Source organism: Pleurodeles waltl, chromosome 3_1 (assembly GCF_031143425.1).
Source record: "Pleurodeles waltl isolate 20211129_DDA chromosome 3_1, aPleWal1.hap1.20221129, whole genome shotgun sequence".
Classification (NCBI taxonomy): domain Eukaryota; kingdom Metazoa; phylum Chordata; class Amphibia; order Caudata; family Salamandridae; genus Pleurodeles; species Pleurodeles waltl.
In genome coordinates this window covers 40825488-40851034 of record NC_090440.1, presented here as the reverse complement: position 1 = coordinate 40851034, position 25547 = coordinate 40825488, and the positions used below count along the sequence as shown (strand labels likewise).

General features: G+C 57.3%; 1 protein-coding gene across 2 annotated transcripts in view; it reads left to right on the top strand.

Moving 5' to 3' along the window:
• CD82 (CD82 molecule) overlaps positions 1-25547 on the top strand; it is a 156632-nt gene that overhangs the window by 51616 nt on the left and 79469 nt on the right. Inside the window, exon 2 of one of the 2 annotated variants that reach the window (XM_069221795.1) lies at positions 19196-19309. The exons of the other annotated variant lie outside the window; for it this stretch is intronic. The gene's annotated coding sequence lies outside the window, so the exon portion shown is untranslated. The remainder of the gene's footprint in view (positions 1-19195; positions 19310-25547) is intronic. 2 annotated transcript variants of the gene reach the window in all.

Below are 25547 nucleotides of genomic sequence, written 5' to 3'. Positions count from 1 at the left end.
TGGGGATCAAAGTCCTCCTCATGCAGTCGGGGCCTTTACCAGTGATTGGCCCTGTCCCTGGGAGAGGCCCAGGTAGGGGGTGGTATCTGCATGTGCCAGTTGCCATAACTGAATGCAGCCCTATCGGGAGCACCACAAGGTTTAGAGGGAAGGGACGAGGCTGCTGTGGCACCTGGGGGGCAGGGCTTTGGCTTCCAGAGAAGGTATTTCAACAGACCACTTCAAGATGCCACCTTGTAGATTCCCAGAGTGATGTTGGGGAGTGGAATGATGTCAACATGGCATCTGTCAGAGGTGCCTACAGTCTGGAGCTTTCCACACCCCACTTAAATACCCTGTAAAATGGAGAGATTTTATAGAGCAATCTGGTCCTAGAGAAGCCGTGAATGAATGCACATCTGGAAGAGAGGACACCTGACCCCTCTGCAGAGACTCACTCCATGACGATTCAGTGTGGACCCAGGGACTTGACTTTTTCTCCAGGGCCAGTGGTGATGGCATTTCTACAGCCTCTGGAGGGAAGCAGAAGGGTAGGCCTGTTGGTAAAGGAACCCTGAAGGGTTCTGCTGGATCTTCTGTGAACTGGCCCTGCAGCACTGTGACCCCCAAAAAGAGGGGGTCCTTACCTTCTGCTGACACAGGTGCCCTGCAAGTGACTAAATATAGCCTTGGGACCTGGGAGGATCAGGCAGGGAATGTGCTCTCCTATGGGCCCTGAGCGCTGTCGAGGAAGTCCAGCAGCCCAGGAGACGAGCCAGGTGCTCGGACAGGAGACCAGTTCTGTATGAGGAAGGTGAGCAGTAAAATGCAGGCTTTCCAAGAATAAAAATTAAAAAAAAGTCAGGTCAGGTGGCTTTAATAAAGCTCTCTGGTGGACTGCAGTGCAACACCTGGCGTAAAACACACACACAAAACAGCCCATCTGGGGCACAGAAACCCCGTATTTTATTAAAATATGGCCCTAGGGACCCCCATCCCCAGTGGGATGATGCAGAACACAGGTAAAAAGGCTCTCCAATGAGTGGAGATGTCCTCAGGGACCCCCGTTATTCTAAGGGCGAAGAAGAACAGATCTCGGTGCCAGACCATACTCCCAAGCGCTATAAAAGGATAATCTGTTCCTAGGAAAGGGAGACTGCGGACATTACTTTTGGTGTATCCATGTCCTTTGAACTAATAACCCGATTTCCTACCAGCACAAATAACATTTAGTTGCAAAATCTAATTTTGGTTAAAAAAAAATATCTGTGCAAACAACTTTAGAAGCAGCACATTTAGGAGCAACATCAAATGTGGAAGCAAAACCCCATTTAGCTGAAACATTGACATGCACGTAGAAACTTTTGGGAAAATTCACATTTTTTCAAAATCACAATTAAGTGTGACATTGGTAGGACTGCAAAGCCAGTCTTGGTGCATAGTCAGCAGGAGTGTGGTATCACATCTAGGTGCAAAATGTCTAACTACAGAGAGAAAATGTGCTGGTAATATCTAACTTTAGATGCAAGTGTGCATCTGTATGACATCACTATTGGTTAATAGTACATTTCACCCTTGTTGAAACATCAGTTTTGGGTGTGCAAACAGTTTGAAACACTGAAACACGAATCACGGTTAAAGTGCACAATTAAAGCTCACTAGATCATCAGGTGCACAGAAGCAACGATAGAGGGAAAATAACATTTGAGAGCAAAAACCTATTGATGCAAAATCTCCCTTGGAAGCAACTCCAGCAAGAGGTAGAGGACACCTTGGGTTGACAAAAAAACAAACACATTTCAGACTAAAACAATCATTTGTATGCAGAAAAAGATTAATTTTGTACCAAAATGCAAGAGTTCACAAAATCAGGACAAGCTTCACTGTTGGACTGATTCTTCGAAGGAGAGTTGCAGTTATGAATGTCCTGTGTACAAAATTCAAGGGTAAGGGGTGAAATCTGGAATTGCTGGCCACTGCAAGAGTTCCATACCCTTGTACAGGACCTCACCCCCTGCCCCCACTGCACTTGGTTTTGGATTGCTGTTAAATCATGTCTTCCCTTACGGAGACGTAAAGTCTCTTAACTGATCTGCCCTTGCACACTCGTGGCGTGTGAGATTTTGTGTGCGCCTCCCCTATCTGCACTTTGCAGCCCTACGCATGGCATGGTGCAGGATAAACTGCATCCGCCTGTAAACCTCCCTGGTTTGCCCCAAATGTGTTCAGAGCACCCGTTTCATCTAGGCAGGAGTCGGGGCAAAGTGGCAGCGGGTGGGGGGAGCGTAATACAAAAAAGACGCACAAAAAAACTTGCCTGCCGCATTGCCGCCAGTTTGCCGCTCTTCTGGGTTCCTTGCAGAAAGCACAGGCTCCCACCCTGCCGTGCGACCAATCCTAACGTGCTGCTGGCAGCATGAGAGCAGCGTCCGGAATCGCCCGAGCTCTCTCGATTTGCGCTCCCAGGCAGACTGGGAGCCTGTGCCTGCTATCTCCAACCAGGCCACACAGTGCCGGGCTGGAGACCGCTCGTGCGCATGTGTGTATGACCATGCTGAGACAGCCGCCGGCCAAACACACATGCGCACTGAGGGGATTGCGCCTTCCACTACCCCTGTTGCCTCTCATCCTCATGGCCCTGCCCCCTAAAAACATAGTTTATTATTATTTTATTTTTCAAGTTTGCAGCAGCTTCTTGGGGTGGGGGGGGGGGGGCGAAGAGGGGGGGAAACCTTTTGGACTGGGTAACCCCCTCTGCCAATCTCTAAATCAGGCCCTATGTATATAGATACATGTGGCTGCAGGAGTTCCCCGTTTGTGTAAAGGTGTGAGGTGTGCTTCCGCATGACGTCACATTGGGTCGACAGATCATTGAGATAAAGATAGCCCCTGGTGCAACAAAAGCATGATTTGGAAAACATTTAGAAAAACAAATCGAGCTTATGTGCCAAGTCCCATTTAGGTCATGAATCACGATACAGTGCACAATCGCCCCAAGCGTTAAGTGTGCAGGGTTGTGTTGTCCTGTTCAGGAGCAAAACCCAATGTCGGTGCAACATCAACAGCGCCTGGAAATACTTTTAGGAGCACAAATCGCATTTAGAAACGAAATTCTCTTCCGTGCACAAACACACAAGTGCACACTTGGTGCAAAGCCGGCAGCAGTGCGGTGTCACACTCAGATGGAAAAGAAACAAGTGTGGTTGCTGAGGCATAAGAGATTTACACCTGTGTATCACTGCGCTTTTCTGTGTGCACTCGGGTTTCTCTCTGAGGTGCACTGTCGCTCGCCCTTGACAATACTAGACAGGGTCGCTTCGAGCCACTCGGCTGCGTGTGAACTTCACTGTGCAATGTATAAGACTGTCTGTTAGGCGGTTGTAAAGCAGTTCAAGGGCAGCATGTTGGTAGTTTATACACATTTATGAATGCTAAGGCTATTTTAGTAGAGTTCAGACTTGGCACTCCTCCTGCAGGAACCAATGATAGATATTTTATCGGCCTGGGAAGGATGAAAGGCTGGGTAGAGTTGCCTGTATACAGCAGGTACTCAACAGGCTAGGCTATCTTGGAACGGAATGATACCACGAACTTGAAAAGTCAGCAGTCCGCAGAGGAGGGAAAGGCCTTTGGCCTTGTGAACTGAGCTGAGCCTCCCTTCCCCCCTCAGTCGTGTGAATTCCTCACTTCACAATTGCTGGAAAGCGTGGGCCCCAAGGGCGGCCGCTGGGCGTCGTGGTCCTTGACCGGCCCACCTGGCACGGATGCGTGGTTCCTGTGCCCACCTGGCACGTAGAGTCGTGTGCAGTGCTGGGGGCCGGCTGTAGGGGGTGTAATCTGGTTCTGAGCAAGGTCATGCTGCAGAGAAGTCGGGTTCAGGTTGGACGTGTGATGTTCCTCACACGTGCACTAGCGATGGAAGTGTACACATTTCCTCTGGGGTGTAGCAAGTTTCATTGCCATTGCGAGTCAAAGGCCACCATTGGCCACAGAGGGCCCGGGCGGTGAGGCTGTGTCGGTAGGTTATGTAGCGCTGTGAGGTGGGATTGAGAAAGCGCTTCGGCCCTACATATTTGTAGTCCTAATGGAAATATGAAACGCACGTCTTCGGTTTCGCTTGTTACACGTGAGTGGGGGGTAGGGTTTGCCCTCTTCTGCTCAGGGCACGTGGACGCCCTCCATACCAGGGGCAGATCCGCGAGGGCAGATGAGCACGAGGCCAGAAGGCGGACTGTGATGGCCACTGGGCCGTACTGGACATGCGACCTCTCATCTGCAATCTGCGCATACCCTAAGCAGGGCCACTGCAATTATGCGATTGTGCGGCCCCGATTTTCGCCTAGTTATACATTTGCCACATAATCCACCGTCTGCCGCATAATCTGTGCAAAAAAATGTGTGTAGCTCAAACGGTTGAAAGTTACTAAAAATGAAGCAACACGTGTTGCCACGAAATGAAAGACCCTTTGTAAAGGTTGACTGGTCCCCTTTCTGTTACTTATTGCGATATTTGGGCGTTTAACTAGTACTAATGGGGTGTAACCAATGGCCAGACAGTCTTGAAATATTGAAGTAATACTTTTACAGACTGTACCGCATTATTTCGCATAATTTGACCCTGTCCTGCCGCATAATTTGACCCTGTCCTGCTGCATAATTCCAGTGGACCTAGTCCTACGGAACCGGAAATGCATAGAAGCATATTCGGTGGTTGTTCATCTCAGAAAAGGCCCCATTACTTCGAACCATGCTCTTAGCTTTGGAACCCTGAAACAGCTCCCCCACTTGACTGATGAACACGTCCACCTCACGACAGAGGCTCGGCTTCACTCTAGATAGAACCCTAGCGTGTCCTTGAACCTACACTCTGATCTGGAACCCTAATAGTTCACTCTGTGACCCCACTATTCCACTCTAGAACCCCAACCTTTCTCTCTGATGCGCTCCCCCCCCCCCAAAAAAAAAAATCCACCTTGGGACTCCCCTTGAATTCATATTTCCCTCATAACCTCAGACCCTACAACTCCCTGGCCTCCTCCTACCTCCTGGCTCTCGAATGGCACTGGTCTACCTTAAAACCATCCACTCTGCCCTGGAGGCCCCCACTCTAGAACCCTACTCTTCCTTGGAGATCTGACAGGAACATAAGCCTTCAACTACATTCTAGAACTCCAGTTATTATCTGTACCATATCCTGGCACTACTGTTACACACACATTGTATAGGACAGAGTAACCGCATCTGTGAAAAATGTTCTATAGCAGGGGTCTTCAAAGAGGGGCGTCAAGCGATCCCGGGGGGGGGGGGGGAAGGCCAGTGTTTTGTTTTAAGCAGAAACATATTATTGCATTTTTAAAATTGCAACAGTATTTAATTGCAATGTTTAAATACAGCTAGACATATATTGCCATCTTTATAAAATATTTGTGAAAAATTCTGAATGGGGGCCCAATGATTTTTATTTTTCAACTGGGGGGGTGCGGCATTAAAAAGTTTGGAGACCCCTGTTCTAGAGTCTCGTGGTGTGGGTTTCAGATCTCTGTTAGGCAGTGTTCCTTGGAAGTGTTCCAGCGGTCTATGAGGAGGAGCGCATGAACTCCCCTCACATGAGACTGGAACACCTCCTGGTAAGACTCCTGAACTCCAAACATTTCCACTTCTTGTGCGACTCTAGTTCCGCGCAGACGTCTCTCAGGAGACACTGGAACTAGGGGTGGGCAGAATGTTCAGTTGTGTCTGAGGAATTGGCAGAATTCTGGACACTCCACGTTAAATTTTGCTGTGGAGCTCTGGCCAAATTCTGGCAATCGTTGTGTGGCTGAATTTTTCTCCTGTGCGGCTCCAGAATATGCAAGCTGGTGAGTGCAAGCGAGCGTGAGATTTGGCGTCCCCTAGCAAGATTTTCTAATGCTGGCAGTCGCTGTTCACAAGCAGTCGCAGTCCGAGCGCTGCCATTCGAGTAGATTTGCTGCCATTCGAGTAGATTTGCTGACGCTCGAGTAGATTTGCTGACGCTCGAGTAGATTTGCTACCTGGGAAGCAGGAAAATCGATTCAAATGGCCACGTGCTCTTGCGCAACGCATGGTGCCGTTCGTGCTGATTTCCAGCGCTGCTCACGCTACCGACACTAAATTGCAGTGCGTGCTGCATATTTTCCGCCCGTTGGTGGAATTCTGTGGAATCTCGTTCCGTGTAATTCCACGGAGTCAAACTCCACAAGTTCCGTCCACCTCTAACTGGAACCCAAATGCGTCCTGTGACCCTGAAGCTCTGCCTCGCAAGAGTTTGAAATCCCCCACTGCTTAATTTGTGTGGGTGTTTGCCAGGTCTCAGCACAGCGCTTAATTCTTAACACTGGCACATCATTTTAACAGTTCACCACCTAGTGACATTGTCTACATTTTGTACCCCACAGAGCACCTCAACAAAGTGTTTACCAGTTTAATATTAATTAAACGTAGGAGGTTGATGGTTCGCGCTGGGTCTGGCATTGGGCAGCCCTGGCAGTGGGAGTGGGTGGTGCACGCGACAGAGGCCTCTTTAGAAGTTTTCTGGGCCCTGGAACTTCTGTTTTTTAACTTAAAAAAACTAAGCACGAAATTCCCTCTCACAAGACTGACACATTTTCACATGTGGCACTGGAAACATTTGTAGTGCCTGGTACCAAGGGACATTGAAAACCTATTTCATGAGACTTAATGTCTCCAGATTTTGTGGACTTGACCCATTAAGCACATATGCTTTGTAGCGCCTGGTTTCAGCAAGCAGGCTGGGCCTCCCCCTCTCCCGTGCGATTTCCACTCCTCCTGCTTCCCCGCGCCAAGGCTCCTCCTCGAGGCACTTAAGGCAGTTTTATTACCAGGACTAAAGATAAAACATTGCTGAACTAGTGTTGAGCATGAGGCCTTCTTTGGTGTCCCATCTCATGTAAACAAACTGATTATCCGAGCACTTCTACCAGAGCCAGCCACAATCTATTATTTACAGCGCCCACAATGCAGCGGGAAAGCAGAAAGAAAGAACGGACTATGTAGCCGGAAATCCTGCTGAGTTCAGAATACTTCACTGTTTTCATTTTTCTCACCCAGTTCTTTCTGCATCTTTTACCTCCTGCCTTGGGGGCAAGGAGGGCATGTCGGGGTGTAAAAATAAACTGAAGTGCATGATTAAATGACCTGTCGTCAGGTATGTCGGACTTGTCACTCAGAACTGAGCCGCATTGGGCCGGGAGACATCCGATACCTTTGCACCAAAGAACCCCCATAAACCGTGCAAGACCTGTCCAACTAGAGGGGGGGCAGGCGAGCATCGACCCAGGGAACCACGTCTGTAAAAAGCATCAAACATCCAGGTCACTGGCAAAGGCTGCAACATACAAATGCCCCGTATGAAAGTGAGGTGTGTGAGCCGAGAGATAGCTCTGCTGTCTAAGGGTGGAGGATGGAGAGAGGCTGGGGATTCAAGGGCCGGTATTGATGTGATGGGGAGGGTCCCCTACCGGACATCTTGGGATTTGCTGCAGGGCGCGGGGGATGTGCAGTTGCAGAAGATGACGTGTCACGTGATCACGCAGACCTAGGCGATAGTACCAGGAATGACTTGGCAGCAGGTTTATATAGAAGGCATATGCGGTCTTTTTATACTCGGCAATGGACCGAAATTTGAAGTGTAGCCTGGCAGACCTCAGGTGATTGGTGGGGCCTGGACCCACCCATGTCATTACTGAAATCCTTGGAGGTTTGCATACAGAAAACTGTCGCCAGTGTACCCAGGTCAACTGCATAAAATGTCCCCACCTTTTAAAAAAAAAAAAAAAAAAAAAACGGTGTTTCTGTGAAAACACAAGTTCAGAAGTTTACATACCTCTTCCCGCCGTGTGATGCTGTGGTAGGGCTGTGACACTCCACTCACCTGCTCTCAGCGTTAGGGCTGTGTACTATTGTTACCGCGGCTCGGTGGTACACCTCCATGCTGCTGTGCCATCTTGGTTAGCTCTTGGAGTTCTCTGTTGCTCTGTGTTGTTGACTTGTCACCAGAGCTCAACGGTATCAAGGACTTGATTAAGTGAAGAGCTTGTTTCCTTCATGATTGTCTGGAAATTGGTGTCTCCTCCAGCATCCTTGGTGCCAACCTGCACTACACATACATGTGAAAAATGTCTCAAGTCCCTTTAAGAATGCCAAGAAGAGAGAGAGTGAATGCCTAACATCCTGCTCTGATCCCTTTGGTATCTCTGATCCTCCGTATCACCATTCTTCCTCACAACCCTGAGCCCGACGTGCTAGAGTGCAGTCTCTGAGAGCCCGACGTGCTAGAGTGCAGTCTCTGAGAGCCCGACGTGCTAGAGTGCAGTCTCTGAGAGCCCGACGTGCTAGAGTGCAGTCTCTGAGAGCCCGACGTGCTAGAGTGCAGTCTCTGAGAGCCCGACGTGCTAGAGTGCAGTCTCTGCTAGAGTGCAGTCCCTGAGAGCCCGACGTGCTAGAGTGCAGTCCCTGAGAGCCCGACGTGCTAGAGTGCAGTCCCTGAGAGCCCGACGTGCTAGAGTGCAGTCCCTGAGAGCCCGACGTGCTAGAGTGCAGTCCCTGAGAGCCCGACGTGCTAGAGTGCAGTCTCTGAGAGCCCGACGTGCTAGAGTGCAGTCTCTGAGAGCCCGACGTGCTAGAGTGCAGTCTCTGAGAGCCCGACGTGCTAGAGTGCAGTCTCTGAGAGCCCGACGTGCTAGAGTGCAGTCTCTGAGAGGCCGACGTGCTAGAGTGCAGTCTCTGAGAGGCCGACGTGCTAGAGTGCAGTCTCTGAGAGGCCGACGTGCTAGAGTGCAGTCTCTGAGAGGCCGACGTGCTAGAGTGCAGTCTCTGAGAGGCCGACGTGCTAGAGTGCAGTCTCTGAGAGCCCGACGTGCTAGAGTGCAGTCCCTGAGAGCCCGACGTGCTAGACATGCTTGATTGCAAACTCCTGGCCCGACATGCTAGACTGCAAACTCTGAGCCTGACGTACAAACTCTGAGCCCGACATGCTAGACTGCAAACTCTGAGCCTGACGTACAAACTCTGAGCCCGACATGCTAGACTGCAAACTCTGAGCCCGACGTACAAACTCTGAGCCCGACCTAAAAACTCTGATTCTGACATTCTAGACTGCAAACCCTAAGCCTGACATGCTAGACTGCAAACTTTGAGCCCGACATGCAAACTCTGAGCCTGACATGCTATACTGCAAACTCTGCGCTTGACATACAAACCCTCAGCCTGACATGGTAGACTGCAAACTCTGAGCCCGACATGCAAACTCTGAGCCTGACATGCTAGACTGCAAACTCTGAGCCCGACATACAAACTCTGAGCCCGACATGCTAGACTGCAAACTATGAGCCTGACATGCAAACTCTGAGCCCGACATGCTAGACTGCAAACTCTGAGCCCGACATGCAAACTCTGAGCCCGACATGCAAACTCTGAGCCCGACATGCTAGACTGCAAACCCTAAGCCTGACATGCTAGACTGCACACAGACCAGCCATCGGCAGCAGAAACTCTTCAGGGCTGCGCACTCACGAGCCGGCACTGGCCCATGGTCCTGGGCAAAGCAGACTGGGCCGGACCAGCTTTAGCACTGGCGGCGTGAGGTGTCAGTCTTCGTTGGCGCCCTCCCAACGACCTCCTCCATAGATTTTCTCCCCCCCCCCCATCCTCCAACAGTGCCCCTCGTCTCTCCAGAGCCCCGCGCTCACATGCATGTCTTTTCTACTGCTAGTGTAGGGTGTCGGAGTGCATCACACACACACTGCAGAGGCAATGAATACTATGTGTGTAACTCAGAGTATATGAAATGTTACTTAAGAAAATGAGCATTACAAGGTGCACGAGTCACACATCCCCCATACTCATTGGCAGTTTTTAAGTGTTAATTCTGGAGAATCACAAAATCGGGATTTAAAATGTACCGCAGTGATTAGGGCTGAATTTACTGATAAGAATTGGTTTCTGCCCAAACAAATATTTTTTAAAACACTAGGATAACAAAAGATTGGGGAAAACATAACGTTCTAACCTCCCGCCTTTCAGCGTGCACGCAGCTCTTTGATGACCGTTGATAGCTCACTGTGCTATACTAGTTTGCAAATTATAAATTGCAATTAACAAAAGGACCTCTGTGACACAACCCACTGAGTTATTTACAGAAAATACAGTTCTGTGATAACCTGGTACATGCTTTTTGCATCAGGCACACTGGCCCTTTGCGCTACTTTGTAAGGAGTCCCAACTGCCGCTAGACAAACCTCCATCTCAGATATCTTGACATTTTTATTGTTTCCTGGAAATTGATGGATACACAAGGAACTCTGCAGCAGTGCTTTTAAACCATAAATATTTGTGTGCTGCTGCTGCATTACTTGGTTCGATGGTGCGGCTGTGTACGGCAGCCTCCCTTAGTTCTGTGGCTGGGCTGTGTGCTGTTGTGTCACTTGGCTCTATGGTGGGGCTGTGTGCACTGTTGTGCCACTTGGCTCTATGGTGGGGCTGTGTGCTGTTGTGTCCCTTGGCTCTATGGTGGGGCTGTGTGCTGTTGTGCCACTTGGCTCTATGGTGGGGCTGTGTGCTGTTGTGTCCCTTGGCTCTATGGTGGGGCTGTGTGTCCCTTGGCTCTATGGTGGGGCTGTGTGCTGTTGTGCCACTTGGCTCTATGGTGGGGCTGTGTGCTGTTGTGTCACTTGGTTCTATGATGGGGTTGTGTACTGCAGCCTCCCTTGACTCTATGGTGGGGCTGTGTGCTGTTGTGTCACTTGGCTCTATGGTGGGGCTGTGTGCTGTTCTGTCACTTGGCTCTATGGTGGGGCTGTGTGCTGCTGTGTCCCTTGGCTCTATGGTGGGGCTGTGTGCTGCTGCGTCACTGCGTTCTACGGTGGGGCTGTGTGTTGCTGTGTCACTTGGTTCTATGACGGGGCTGTGTACTGCAGCCTCCCTTGGTTCTATGGCTGGGCTGTGTGGTGCTGTGTCTCTTGGCTGTATGGTGGGGCTGTGTGGTGCTGTGTCTCTTGGCTCTATGGTGCGGCTGTGTGGTGCTGTGTCTCTTGGCTATATGGTGGGGCTGTGTGATGCTGTGTCCCTTGGCTCTATGGTGCGGCTGTGTGTTGCTGTGTCACTGGGTTCTATGGTGGGGCTGTGTGCTGTTGTGTCACTTGGCTCTATGGTGGGGCTGTGTGCTGTTGTGTCACTTGGCTCTATGGTCGGGGAGTGTGCTGCTGTGTGTTGCTGAGTCATTTGGTTCTGTGGTGGGGCTGTGTGCTGCTGTGTCACTGGGTTCTGTGGTTGGGCTGTGGAGTGCTGAGTCACTGGGTTCTATGGTGCGGCTGTGTGTTGCTGTGTCACTTGGCTCTATGGTGGGGCTGCGTGTTGCTGTGTCACTTGGCTCTATGGTGGGGCTGCGTGTTGTTGTGTCACTTGGCTCTATGGTGGGGCTGTGTGATGCTGTGTCCCTTGGCTCTATGGTGGGGCTGTGTGTTGCTGTGTCACTTGGTTCTACGACGGGGCTGTGTACTGCAGCCTCCCTTGGCTCTATGGTGGGGCTGTGTGCTGTTGTGTCCCTTGGCTCTATGGTGGGGCTGTGTGCTGTTGTGTCACTTGGCTCTATGGTGGGGCTGTGTGTTGCTGTGTCACTTGGTTCTACGACGGGGCTGTGTACTGCAGCCTCCCTTGGTTCTACGGCTGGGCTGTGTGGTGCTGTGTCTCTTGGCTATATGGTGGGGCTGTGTGATGCTGTGTCCCTTGGCTCTATGGTGCGGCTGTGTGTTGCTGTGTCACTGGGTTCTATGGTGGGGCTGTGTGCTGTTGTGTCACTTGGCTCTATGGTGGGGCTGTGTGGTGCTGTGTCACTTGGCTCTATGGTGGGGCTGTGTGCTGTTGTCACTTGGCTCTATGGTGGGGCTGTGTGCTGTTCACTTGGCTCTATGGTCGGGCTGTGTGCGGCTGTGTGTTGCTGAAACATTTGGTTCTATGGTGGGGCTGTGTGCTTCTGTGTCACTTGGTTCTGTGGCGGGGCTGTGTGCGGCAGCATCAATTGGTCTATTGCTGGGTGCTTCTGCGTCCCTTGGTTCTGTGGTAAGGCTGTGTGCTGGCACATCACTTGGTTCTATTGTGGGGCTGTGTGCTGCTGCGCCACATGGTTCTTTGGTGGGGCTGTGTGGTGCCGCATCTCTTGGTTCTATGGGAGGGCTGTGTGGTGTTGCATCACTTGGTTGTATTGTGGGGCTGTGTGCTGCTGCGTCGCATAGTTCTACAGTAGGGCTGTGTGGTGCCACGTCACTTGGTTCTATGGGAGGGCTGTGTGGTGTCACGTCATTTGGTTGTATTGTGGAACTGTGTGCTGCTGCATCACATGGTTCTATGGTAGGGCTGTGCGGTGGCACATCACTTGGTTCTGTGGTGGGGCTGGGTCATGTGCGTCACATGGTTCTGTGTTGGTGCCGTGTGCTGCTGCGTCACTTGGTTCTATGGTGGGGCTGTGTGGTGCCGCGGCACTGGGTTCCGTGGTGGGGCTATGTGGGTTCCATGGTGGGGCTATGTGGTGCTGTGTCACTGGGTTCCGTGGTGGGGCTGTGTGGTCCAGCGTCACTGGGTTCCGTGGTGGGGCTGTGTGGTGCTGCATCAATGGGTTCCATGGTGGGGCTGTGTGGTGCTGTGTCAGATGGTTCTGTGGTGGTGGTGGTGCTGCTGTGTGCTGTTATGTCACTTGGTTCTGTGGTGGGGCTGTGTGCTGCTGCGTTGCTTGTTTCTAATGTTGGGCTGTGTGGTGCTGCCTCACTTGGTTCTATGGTGGGACTGTGGAGTGCTGAGTCACTTGTTTCTATGGTGGGGCTGTGTGGTGCTGCGTCACTGGGTTCCGTGGTGGGGCTGTGTGGTGCTGCGTCACTGGGTTCCGTGGTGGGGCTGTGTGGTGCTGTCACTGGTTTCTGTGGTGGGACTGTGTGCTGCTGCTGTCACTGGGTTCTGTGGTGGGGCTGTGTGGTGCCACGTCACTGGGTTCTGTGGTGTGGCTGTGTGGTGCTGCGTCACTGGGTTCTGTGGTGGGACTGTGTGCTGCTGTCACTGGGTTCTGTGGTGGGACTGTGTGCTGCTGTCACTGGGTTCTGTGGGGGGGCTGTGTGGTGCTGCGTCACTGGGTTCTGTGGTGGGGCTGTGTGGTGCTGCGTCACTGGGTTCTGTGGTGGGGCTGTGTGGTGCTGCGTCACTGGGTTCTGTGGTGGGGCTGTGTGGTGCTGCGTCACTGGGTTCTGTGGTGGGGCTGTGTGGTGCTGCGTCACTGGGTTCTGTGGTGGGGCTGTGTGGTGCTGCGTCACTGGGTTCTGTGGTGGGGCTGTGTGGTGCTGCGTCACTGGGTTCTGTGGTGGGGCTGTGTGGTGCTGCGTCACTGGGTTCTGTGGTGGGGCTGTGTGGTGCTGCGTCACTGGGTTCTGTGGTGGGGCTGTGTGGTGCTGCGTCACTGGGTTCTGTGGTGGGGCTATGTGATGTGCTGCGTCACTGGGTTCTATGGTGGGACTGTGTGCTGCTGCATCACTGGGTTCGGTGGTTGGGCTGTGGAGTGCTAAGTCACTTGTTTCTATGGTTGGGCTGTGGAGTGCTAAGTCACTTGTTTCTATGGTTGGGCTGTGGAGTGCTAAGTCACTTGTTTCTATGGTTGGGCTGTGGAGTGCTAAGTCACTTGTTTCTATGGTTGGGCTGTGGAGTGCTAAGTCACTTGTTTCTATGGTGTGGCTGTGTGGTGCTGAGTCACTGGGTTCTGTGGTTGGGCTGTGGAGTGCTGAGTCACTGGGTTCTGTGGTGGGACTGTGTGGTGCTGCCTCACTGGGTTGCATGGTTGGGCTGTGTGGTGCCGCGTCGCTGGGTTCTGTGGTTGGGCTGTGGAGTGCGGAGTCACTGGGTTCTGTGGTGGGGCAGTGTCACTGGGTTCTGTGGTGGGGCAGTGTCACTGGGTTCTGTGGTGGGGCAGTGTCACTGGGTTCTGTGGTGGGGCAGTGTCACTGGGTTCTGTGGTGGGGCTGTGTCACTGGGTTCTGTGGTGGGGCTGTGTCACTGGGTTCTGTGGTGGGGCTGTGTCACTGGGTTCTGTGGTGGGGCTGTGTCACTGGGTTCTGTGGTGGGGCTGTGTCACTGGGTTCTGTGGTGGGGCTGTGTCACTGGGTTCTGTGGTGGGGCTGTGTCACTTGTTTCTGTGGTGTGGCTGTGTGGTGCTGTGTTCTGTGGTGTGGCTGTGTGGTGCCGCGTCGCTGGGTTCTGTGGTGTGGCTGTGTGGTGCCGCGTCGCTGGGTTCTGTGGTGGGGCTGTGTGGTGCCGCGTCGCTGGGTTCTGTGGTGGGGCTGTGTGGTGCCGCGTCGCTGGGTTCTGTGGTGGGGCTGTGTGGTGCCGCGTCGCTGGGTTCTGTGGTGGGGCTTTGTGGTGCCGCGTCGCTGGGTTCTGTGGTGGGGCTGTGTGGTGCCGCGTCGCTGGGTTCTGTGGTGGGGCTGTGTGGTGCCGCGTCGCTGGGTTCTGTGGTGGGGCTGTGTGGTGCCGCGTCGCTGGGTTCTGTGGTGGGGCTGTGTGGTGCCGCGTCGCTGGGTTCTGTGGTGGGGCTGTGTGGTGCCGCGTCGCTGGGTTCTGTGGTGGGGCTGTGTGGTGCCGCGTCGCTGGGTTCTGTGGTGGGGCTGTGTGGTGCCGCGTCGCTGGGTTCTGTGGTGGGGCTGTGTCGCTGGGTTCTGTGGTGGGGCTGTGTCACTGGGTTCTGTGGTGGGGCTGTGTCACTGGGTTCTGTGGTGGGGCTGTGTCACTGGGTTCTGTGGTGGGGCTGTGTCACTGGGTTCTGTGGTGGGGCTGTGTCACTGGGTTCTGTGGTGGGGCTGTGTCACTGGGTTCTGTGGTGGGGCTGTGTCACTGGGTTCTGTGGTGGGGCTGTGTCACTGGGTTCTGTGGTGGGGCTGTGTCACTGGGTTCTGTGGTGGGGCTGTGTCACTGGGTTCTGTGGTGGGGCTGTGTCACTGGGTTCTGTGATGGGGCTGTGTCACTTGTTTCTGTGGTGTGGCTGTGTGGTGCTGTGTTCTGTGGTGGGGCTGTGTGGTGCCGCGTCGCTGGGTTCTGTGGTGGGGCTGTGTGGTGCTGCAGTCACTGGGTTCTGTGGTGGGGTTGTGTGGTGCCGCGTCGCTGGGTTCTGTGGTGGGGCTGTGTGGTGCCGCGTCGCTGGGTTCTGTGGTGTGGCTGTGTGGTACCGCGTCGCTGGGTTCCGTGGTGGGACTGTGTGGTGCTGCCTCACTGGGTTGCATGGTTGGGCTGTGTGGTGCCGCGTCGCTGGGTTCTGTGGTGGGGCTGTGTCACTGGGTTCTGTGGTGTGGCTGTGTGGTGCTGTGTTCTGTGGTGTGGCTGTGTGGTGCCGCGTCGCTGGGTTCTGTGGTGGGGCTGTGTCACTGGGTTCTGTGGTGGGGCTGTGTGGTGCTGCGTTCTGTGGTGTGGCTGTGTGGTGCTGCGTTCTGTGGTGTGGCTGTGTGGTGCCGCGTCGCTGGGTTCTGTGGTGTGGCTGTGTGGTGCCGCGTCGCTGGGTTCGGTGGTGGGACTGTGTGCTACAGCACCATTTGAGCTGAACAGTGCTGTGACTCCTGTCCCGTGACTCTGTGGCAGTGCAATATCGGCCCTCTGGGTCGATGATAGCGCTGTGAGTAGGAGGACGTCTCTAGCATAGCGCCCTGTGCAGGATATTCCACTATGCAGGGGCTGCAGGGGATCTCTGGCGGAGCAGGGCTCCAACCAAGGATTACTCTGGCCCATCCAAGGCCATTTAGAACTTAAAAACAAAAGGTTTTCACCTTCATGTTTTAACCGGGCACGCATCCCCAGGGGCTCCCCATTATCGTTATTTAATGAGTGACTTTGGACATTTTCAGGCCTGGGGGGTCGTGTGAAGTAAGCAGAGTTTAGTATCTGCTATGATGCACAAATTACCAGCACCGATATCCTGAAAACTAAATTAAGATTTTCGATTTACTGTTTTGCATTTTTAAACTTCAATGATTTGCAAAGCAAAAAGCTGGCATTTTTTTTATTTTTTTTATTTTTTTAAAACATGAAACGCTGTAAAGTGGCCGGTATAGCGGCAGAAACATGTCTGCTGCTGCATATGTCCAGGAGATGCAAAGTTCTGCATCTTAAAGATCTGACAAGAAGCGTCCCTCCCCACAGCACATCAGAGAAAGCAAAGTATGGAGCTCCTTGGGTGCGGAGTATTGTGTTAACATGTCAAAAGCATACAGGTGCCAATACCTAAAATATCAGATCATTAAACAGATTTGTTTCTTGGCCAGTACCCCTTCGTTTTCATGGCCCCACCAAACAAAACATCCTAGAGCCGGGCCTGGGTGCAGAGGGCTGTGTTTACAGTTGGTGAACAGAGGGGTCTCAGGAGTCCACCCTAGCAAACAGACCTGAGGGAACATGCAACTTTGTTGTAGACTCATTTGCCCCCGCACCTCCCCCCACCCTCCTAGAGACGTTCAGTGCACTCCCTGCACACAATGAGAACAATATGAAGCTGCTATGTACACAGTCTCAAGGGCCACTTTTAGCCCCCAACCCACCACTGATCTGTGAATTTATAAGGACAACAGTGTATTTCTAATCTCATATCGACATGCTGAGGCCAACACACTTGCGGAGGCCCACACGCGGTTGTCCACACACATGCTGAGGCCCACACTTCTAGGTCCACACACACGCTGAGGCCCAAACACATGCTGAGGCCCACACACACACACACACACACACACACACACACACACACACACACACACAAACACGCTGAGGCCCACACTTCTAGGTCCACACACACGCTGAGGTCCACACACAGGCTGAGGCCTACACTTCTAGGCCCACACACATGCTGAAGTCAACACACACACGCTGAGGTCCAAACACACGCTGAGGCCCACACTTCTAGGTCCACACACACACATGCTGAGGTCCACACACATACACACGGTGAGGCCCATACTTCTAGGCCCACACACATGCTGAGGTCCACACACATGCTGGGGTTTTCACACTTCTAGGTCCACACACATGCTGAGGTCCACACACACGCCGAGGCCCACACATCTAGGCCCACACACATGCTGAGGTCCACACACACGCCGAGGCCCACACATCTAGGCCCACACACATGCTGAGGTCCAAACACACGCTGAGGACAACACTTCTAGGTCCACACACACACACGCTGAGGTCCAAACACACGCTGAGGCCAACGCTTCTAGGTCCACACACACATGCTGAGGTCCAAACACATGCTGAGGCTCACACTTCTAGCCCCACACACGTGCTGAGGCCCACTCTCCTAGGCCCATACGCTTGGATTGGTTACATAGCTATGCAGCCTCCCCTCCTCCCTCCATGGAAAGATGTAAATGGTGCATCTACAACATCCCCTCTGTCGGTGCACAGCTGCCAATAGTTCCCATATCGCCTGTGAAACTTAATTGTATCCAATCGTAGCTTTTGGGCCAACATCATATTGCCTTCTGGTACTTGTAGTTCCACTCAAAGCATTGAAGACATGGGATTCAAGCCACCAGCCTTCAAAGTGCTGCTGGCTAAGAAGCCAGGACCTGCTGAAGGAGTCTTAACGAGCACGTAGCCTCTTGGCAGCTGTGTACAGGCGCTCGTTACCAGCTGTGCCCACTGCGGGCACCTGCTGGGGGCACCTCTGGCATCCAGCCCTCCATAGTTCGATTGCTGCCCAGTGCACAGAAACACTGAAGTGGCAGGGCCTAGTCTCACTGCTGCCAACAGTAAACAGACCAGGTGGCTTGGCAGTGTCCAGGATCGGGCTTGCTAGGAGTCCACAGGTCAGTTGGCACCTTGTATGGGCCAGAACGTGAGGCTGAAATCACATCCAGGCACGTGCACTGAAATGTTCCTCGACGCTGGGCCTTGTGAGGGTTTTTACACACCTGAGCCCCAGTTCACTCATGATGCCCAGTGTTACCTGACACAGCTCTCAGTAAAGCGTCTTCAAAGCCCTTCCCCCGCCCCAAAGGGTGTCAGGGTCTGCGGCTTCCCTTTGACACCCAGTGGCCTATGTCTCACTGGGTAACTTCAATTTTTAGTTCATTGTTTGCAAGAATAAATTCTACAAAAGGTGTTAGTATGATTTGTGGTAATTGTTGCAGGAAACACATCTCAAAACAAGTATACCAGCGGGAACCCCCCGCCCAGTGGCAGCTGCGGTGCTGCTCAGACTGGCAGAGCATGGCATCCTGGCTCCTTGCTGGTCTGAGTATATAGACTTCTGGCAGAGCAGTGCCTGCTGGCGCAGGGCCGCCACAGTGGCCTGTCAGGTGACAGAGCAGTGCCTGCTGGCCCAGAAGAGGTCCTGCCGGTGCGGAGCAGTGCCTGCTGGCCCAGAAGAGGTCCTGCCGGCGCAGAGCAGTGCCTGCTGGCGCAGGGCCGCCACAGTGGCCTGTCAGGTGACAGAGCAATGCCTGCTGGCCCAGAAGAGGTCCTGCCGGTGCAGAAGAGGTCCTGCCGGTGCAGAGCAGTGCCTGCCGGTGCAGAAGAGGTCCTCCTGGTGCGGAGCAGTGCCTGCCGGTGCAGAGCAGTGCCTGCAGGCGCAGGGCCGCCACAGTGGCCTGTCAGGTGACAGAGCAGTGCCTGCTGGCCCAGAAGAGGTCCTGCCGGTGCGGAGCAGTGCCTGCTGGCCCAGAAGAGGTCCTGCCGGAGCAGAGCAGTGCCTGCCGGAGCAGTGCCACCCCGAGTCCCGCAGCAGCTGGACAGGGTGCACGGGTTCGCCTGCTTCGGCCCCTCGCCCGGCCGTGGGAACGCGAGGCGGGGGCTTTGATGGGCTCTGGAGTGGGCTCGGGAGGGGGCGCAGCTTACCGTGGACAATGCTTGTCAGGGGAGATGACATCCAGAGAATAACACCGGACAAAGGGGACTGACTGTGGGGGAGACTGGAGGGTCGGCCCCACCCCGAGACAGGACGGAGCTGCTCCCCCCGCCTTGTTCAGAGGGGACACAATGCGTCTGGTCATGTAAAGACCATGCAGTGGCGCGGGAGGGGGGTCCCCCCCTGGGCCGGGGGAAGGGGGGTCCCCCCCCTGGGCCGGGGGCCGGGGGCTCTCCGCCGGGGGATTCCTTCACTGTTAGGTGCTTTCCTGTCCCGCACAGCAGCAACTACTGACCCCCACGTCTGTCTTCCATGCAGGCGGTTCTCAAACCCACAGAACATCGTTTTTGAACACCAGGGGACCCCCAAGCCTGTGACCTGGTCCGCGTTACTCGTCGTGCAGCAGGCGCTCAACCCACTCGTCTTTTCCAGGTAAGTTATGGCAGCCGAAGCGCTAGGTATCAGGAAGCACATGTCACAGAGACCCCACCCCATGTAGACCCCCCTCAAAGTATTCTGGTTGTGCTTTCTCCGTGCTTGGTGACTCGTCGGAGAAGCATTCCTCCTCCTCATCATCAACCCCTAGACCTACCCCTCACCCTCGCCCCCAGAGGACAAGGCGTGCTCCCTCACCCTCGCCCCTCCGAGGAGAAGGCCTGCCCCCTCTCACCCTCGCCCCTCAGAGAAGGCCTGCCCCCTCACCCTCGCCCCTCAGAGAAGAAGGCCTGCATCCTCACCCTCGCCCCTCCGAAGAGAAGGCCTGCCCCCTCACCCTCGCCCCTCAGAGAAGAAGGCCTGCTCCCTCGCCCCTCCGAAGAGAAGGCCTGCCCCCTCTCACCCTCGCCCCTCAGAGAAGGCCTGCCCCCTCACCCTAGCCCCTCGGAGGAGAAGGCCTGCCCCCTCACCCTAGTCCCTCGGAGGAGAAGGCCTGCTCCCTCACCCTCGCCCCTCAGAGAAGGCCTGCCCCCTCACCCTCGCCCCCAGAGGACAAGGCGTGCCCCCTCACCCTCGCCCCCAGAGGACAAGGCGTGCCCCCTCACCCTCGCCCCCAGAGGACAAGGCCTGCCTCCTCACCCTCGCCCATCAGAGAAGGCCTGCCCCCTCACCCCTCAGAGAAGGCCTGCCCCCTCACCCCTCAGAGAAGGCCTGCCCCCTCACCCCTCAGAGAAGGCCTGCCCCCTCACCCCTCAGAGAAGGCCTGCCCCCTCACCCCTCAGAGAAGGCCTGCCCCCTCACCCCTCAGGGAAGACCTGCCCCCTAACCCCTCAGAGAAGGCCTGCCTCCTCACCCTCACCCCTCAGAGAAGGCCTGCCTCCTCACCCTCACCCCTCAGAGAAGGCCTGCCCCCTCACCCTAGCCCCTCGGAGGAGAAGGCCTGCCCCCTCACCCTAGTCCCTCGGAGGAGAAGGCCTGCTCCCTCACCCTCGCCCCTCAGAGAAGGCCTGCCCCCTCACCCTCGCCCCCAGAGGACAAGGCGTGCCCCCTCACCCTCGCCCCCAGAGGACAAGGCGTGCCCCCTCACCCTCGCCCCCAGAGGACAAGGCGTGCCCCCTCACCCTCGCCCCCAGAGGACAAGGCCTGCCTCCTCACCCTCGCCCATCAGAGAAGGCCTGCCTCCTCACCCACGCCCATCAGAGAAGGCCTGCCCCCTCACCCCTCAGAGAAGGCCTGCCCCCTCACCCCTCAGAGAAGGCCTGCCCCCTCACCCCTCAGAGAAGGCCTGCCCCCTCACCCCTCAGAGAAGGCCTGCCCCCTCACCCCTCAGAGAAGGCCTGCCCCCTCACCCCTCAGAGAAGACCTGCCCCCTAACCCCTCAGAGAAGGCCTGCCTCCTCACCCTCACCCCTCAGAGAAGGCCTGCCTCCTCACCCTCACCCCTCAGAGAAGGCCTGCCCCCTCACCCTCGCCCCTCAGAGAAGGCCTGCCCCCTCACCCTCGCCCCTCAGAGAAGGCCTGCCCCCTCACCCTCACCCCTCAGAGAAGGCCTGCCCCCTCACCCTCACCCCTCAGAGAAGGCCTGCCCCCTCACCCTCACCCCTCAGAGAAGGCCTGCCCCCTCACCCTCGCCCCTCAGAGAAGGCCTGCCCCCTCACCCTCACCCCTCAGAGAAGGCCTGCCCCCTCACCCTCGCCCCTCAGAGAAGGCCTGCCCCCTCACCCCTCACCCTCGCCCCTCAGAGAAGGCCTGCCCCCTCACCCTCGCCCCTCAGAGAAGGCCTGCCCCCTCACCCCTCAGAGAAGGCCTGCCCCCTCACCCCTCAGAGAAGGCCTGCCCCCTCACCCCTCAGAGAAGGCATGCCTCCTCACCCTCACCCCTCAGAGAAGGCCTGCCTCCTCACCCTCACCCCTCAGAGAAGGCCTGCCTCCTCACCCTCACCCCTCAGAGAAGGCCTGCCTCCTCACCCTCGCCCCTCAGAGAAGGCCTGCCTCCTCACCCTCGCCCCTCAGAGAAGGCCTGCCTCCTCACCCTCGCCCCTCAGAGAAGGCCTGCCTCCTCACCCTCGCCCCTCAGAGAAGGCCTGCCCCCTCACCCTCGCCCCTCAGAGAAGGCCTGCCCCCTCACCCTCACCCCTCAGAGAAGGTCTGCCCCCTCACCCTCACCCCTCAGAGAAGGCCTGCCCCCTCACCCTCACCCCTCAGAGAAGGCCTGCCCCCTCACCCCTCAGAGAAGGCCTGCCCCCTCACCCCTCAGAGAAGGCCTGCCCCCTCACCCCTCAGAGAAGGCCTGCCCCCTCACCCCTCAGGGAAGACCTGCCCCCTAACCCCTCAGAGAAGGCCTGCCTCCTCACCCTCACCCCTCAGAGAAGGCCTGCCTCCTCACCCTCACCCCTCAGAGAAGGCCTGCCCCCTCACCCTAGCCCCTCGGAGGAGAAGGCCTGCCCCCTCACCCTAGTCCCTCGGAGGAGAAGGCCTGCTCCCTCACCCTCGCCCCTCAGAGAAGGCCTGCCCCCTCACCCTCGCCCCCAGAGGACAAGGCGTGCCCCCTCACCCTCGCCCCCAGAGGACAAGGCGTGCCCCCTCACCCTCGCCCCCAGAGGACAAGGCCTGCCTCCTCACCCTCGCCCATCAGAGAAGGCCTGCCCCCTCACCCCTCAGAGAAGGCCTGCCCCCTCACCCCTCAGAGAAGGCCTGCCCCCTCACCCCTCAGAGAAGGCCTGCCCCCTCACCCCTCAGAGAAGGCCTGCCCCCTCACCCCTCAGAGAAGACCTGCCCCCTAACCCCTCAGAGAAGGCCTGCCTCCTCACCCTCACCCCTCAGAGAAGGCCTGCCTCCTCACCCTCACCCCTCAGAGAAGGCCTGCCCCCTCACCCTCGCCCCTCAGAGAAGGCCTGCCCCCTCACCCTCGCCCCTCAGAGAAGGCCTGCCCCCTCACCCTCACCCCTCAGAGAAGGCCTGCCCCCTCACCCTCACCCCTCAGAGAAGGCCTGCCCCCTCACCCTCACCCCTCAGAGAAGGCCTGCCCCCTCACCCTCGCCCCTCAGAGAAGGCCTGCCCCCTCACCCTCACCCCTCAGAGAAGGCCTGCCCCCTCACCCTCGCCCCTCAGAGAAGGCCTGCCCCCTCACCCCTCACCCTCGCCCCTCAGAGAAGGCCTGCCCCCTCACCCTCGCCCCTCAGAGAAGGCCTGCCCCCTCACCCCTCAGAGAAGGCCTGCCCCCTCACCCCTCAGAGAAGGCCTGCCCCCTCACCCCTCAGAGAAGGCATGCCTCCTCACCCTCACCCCTCAGAGAAGGCCTGCCTCCTCACCCTCACCCCTCAGAGAAGGCCTGCCTCCTCACCCTCGCCCCTCAGAGAAGGCCTGCCTCCTCACCCTCGCCCCTCAGAGAAGGCCTGCCTCCTCACCCTCGCCCCTCAGAGAAGGCCTGCCTCCTCACCCTCGCCCCTCAGAGAAGGCCTGCCTCCTCACCCTCGCCCCTCAGAGAAGGCCTGCCTCCTCACCCTCGCCCCTCAGAGAAGGCCTGCCTCCTCACCCTCGCCCCTCAGAGAAGGCCTGCCCCCTCACCCTCGCCCCTCAGAGAAGGCCTGCCCCCTCACCCTCACCCCTCAGAGAAGGTCTGCCCCCTCACCCTCACCCCTCAGAGAACGCCTGCCCCCTCACCCTCGCCCCTCAGAGGCGAAGGCCTGCCCCCTCAGAGAAGGCCTGCCCCCTCACCCTCGCCCCTCGGAGAAGAAGGCCTGCCCCCTCACCCCTCAGAGAGGAAGGCCTGCCCCCTCACCCCTCAGAGAGGAAGGCCTGCCCCCTCACCCCTCAGAGAGGAAGGCCTGCCCCCTCACCCCTCAGAGAGGAAGGCCTGCCCCCTCACCCCTCAGAGAAGAAGGCCTGCCTCCTCACCCTCGCCCCTCAGAGAAGGCCTGCCTCCTCACCCTCGCCCCTCAGAGAAGGCCTGCCTCCTCACCCTCGCCCCTCAGAGAAGGCCTGCCTCCTCACCCTCGCCCCTCAGAGAAGGCCTGCCTCCTCACCCTCGCCCCTCAGAGAAGGCCTGCCTCCTCACCCTCGCCCCTCAGAGGCGAAGGCCTGCCTCCTCGCCCCTCAGAGGCGAAGGCCTGCCTCCTCGCCCCTCAGAGGCGAAGGCCTGCCTCCTCGCCCCTCAGAGGCGAAGGCCTGCCTCCTCGCCCCTCAGAGGCGAAGGCCTGCCTCCTCGCCCCTCAGAGGCGAAGGCCTGCCTCCTCGCCCCTCAGAGGCGAAGGCCTGCCTCCTCGCCCCTCAGAGGCGAAGGCCTGCCTCCTCGCCCCTCAGAGGCGAAGGCCTGCCTCCTCGCCCCTGCCCCTCAGAGGCGAAGGCCTGCCTCCTCGCCCTTGCCCCTCAGAGGCGAAGGCCTGCCTCCTCGCCCTTGCCCCTCAGAGGCGAAGGCCTGCCTCCTCGCCCTTGCCCCTCAGAGGCGAAGGCCTGCCTCCTCGCCCTTGCCCCTCAGAGGCGAAGGCCTGCCTCCTCCCCCTTGCCCCTCAGAGGCGAAGGCCTGCCTCCTCCCCCTTGCCCCTCAGAGGCGAAGGCCTGCCTCCTCCCCCTTGCCCCTCAGAGGCGAAGGCCTGCCTCCTCCCCCTTGCCCCTCAGAGGCGAAGGCCTGCCTCCTCCCCCTCGCCCCTCAGAGGCGAAGGCCTGCCTCCTCACCCTCGCCCCTCCGAGGCGAAGGCCTGCCTCCTCACCCAGAGAAGGCCTGCCTCCTCACCCTCGCCCCTCAGAGAAGGCCTGCCCCCTCACCCTTCAGAGGAGAAGGCCTGCCTCCTCACCCTCGCCCCTCAGAGAAGGCCTGCCCCCTCGCCCCTCAGAGAAGGCCTGCCCCCTCGCCCCTCAGAGAAGGCCTGCCCCCTCGCCCCTCAGAGAAGGCCTGCCCCCTCGCCCCTCAGAGAAGGCCTGCCCCCTCGCCCCTCAGAGAAGGCCTGCCCCCTCGCCCCTCAGAGAAGGCCTGCCCCCTCGCCCCTCAGAGAAGGCCTGCCCCCCTCACCCTCGCCCCTCAGAGAAGGCCTGCCCCCTCACCCTCGCCCCTCAGAGGCGTAGGCCTGCCCCCTCAGAGAAGGCCTGCCCCCTCAGAGAAGGCCTGCCCCCTCACCCTTGCCCCTCAGAGAAGGCCTGCCCCTCACCCTCGCCCCTCAGAGAAGAAGGCCTGCCCCCTCACCCTCGCCCCTCAGAGAAGAAGGCCTGCCCCCTCACCCTCGCCCCTCAGAGAAGGCCTGCCTCCTCACCCTCGCCCCTCAGAGAAGAAGGCCTGCGTCCTCACCCTCGCCCCTCAGAGAAGAAGGCCTGCCTCCTCACCCTCGCCCCTCAGAGAAGGCCTGCCTCCTCGCCCTCGCCCCTCAGAGAAGGCCTGCCTCCTCGCCCTCGCCCCTCAGAGGCGAAGGCCTGCCTCCTCGCCCTCGCCCCTCAGAGGCGAAGGCCTGCCTCCTCGCCCTCGCCCCTCAGAGGCGAAGGCCTGCCTCCTCGCCCTCGCCCCTCAGAGGAGACCTGCCCCCTCACCCTCGCCCCTCAGAGGAGACCTGCCCCCTCACCCTCACCCCTCAGAGAAGGCCTGCCCCCTCACCCTCACCCCTCAGAGAAGGCATGCCCCCTCACCCTCACCCCTCAGAGAAGGCATGCCCCCTCACCCTCACCCCTCAGAGGCGAAAGCCTGCCTCCTCACCCTCGCCCCTCAGAGAAGGCCTGCCCCCTCACCCTGCCTCCTCACCCTTGCCCCTCAGAGAAGAAGGCCTGCCTCCTCACCCTTGCCCCTCAGAGAAGAAGGCCTGCCCCCTCACCCCTCAGAGAAGGCCTGCCTCCTCACCCTCGCCCCTCAGAGAAGGCCTGCCTCCTCACCCTCACCCCTCAGAGAAGGCCTGCCTCCTCACCCTCGCCCCTCAGAGAAGGCCTGCCCCCTCACCCCTCAGAGAAGGCCTGCCCCCTCACCCCTCAGAGGAGAAGGCCTGCCTCCTCACCCTCGCCCCTCAGAGAAGGCCTGCCCCCTCACCCCTCAGAGAAGGCCTGCCCCCTCACCCCTCAGAGAAGGCCTGCCCCCTCACCCCTCAGAGAAGGCCTGCCCCCTCACCCCTCAGAGAAGGCCTGCCCCCTCACCCCTCAGAGAAGGCCTGCCTCCTCACCCTCACCCCTCAGAGAAGGCCTGCCTCCTCACCCTCGCCCCTCAGAGAAGGCCTGCCTCCTCACCCTCGCCCCTCCGAGAAGGCCTGCCTCCTCACCCTCGCC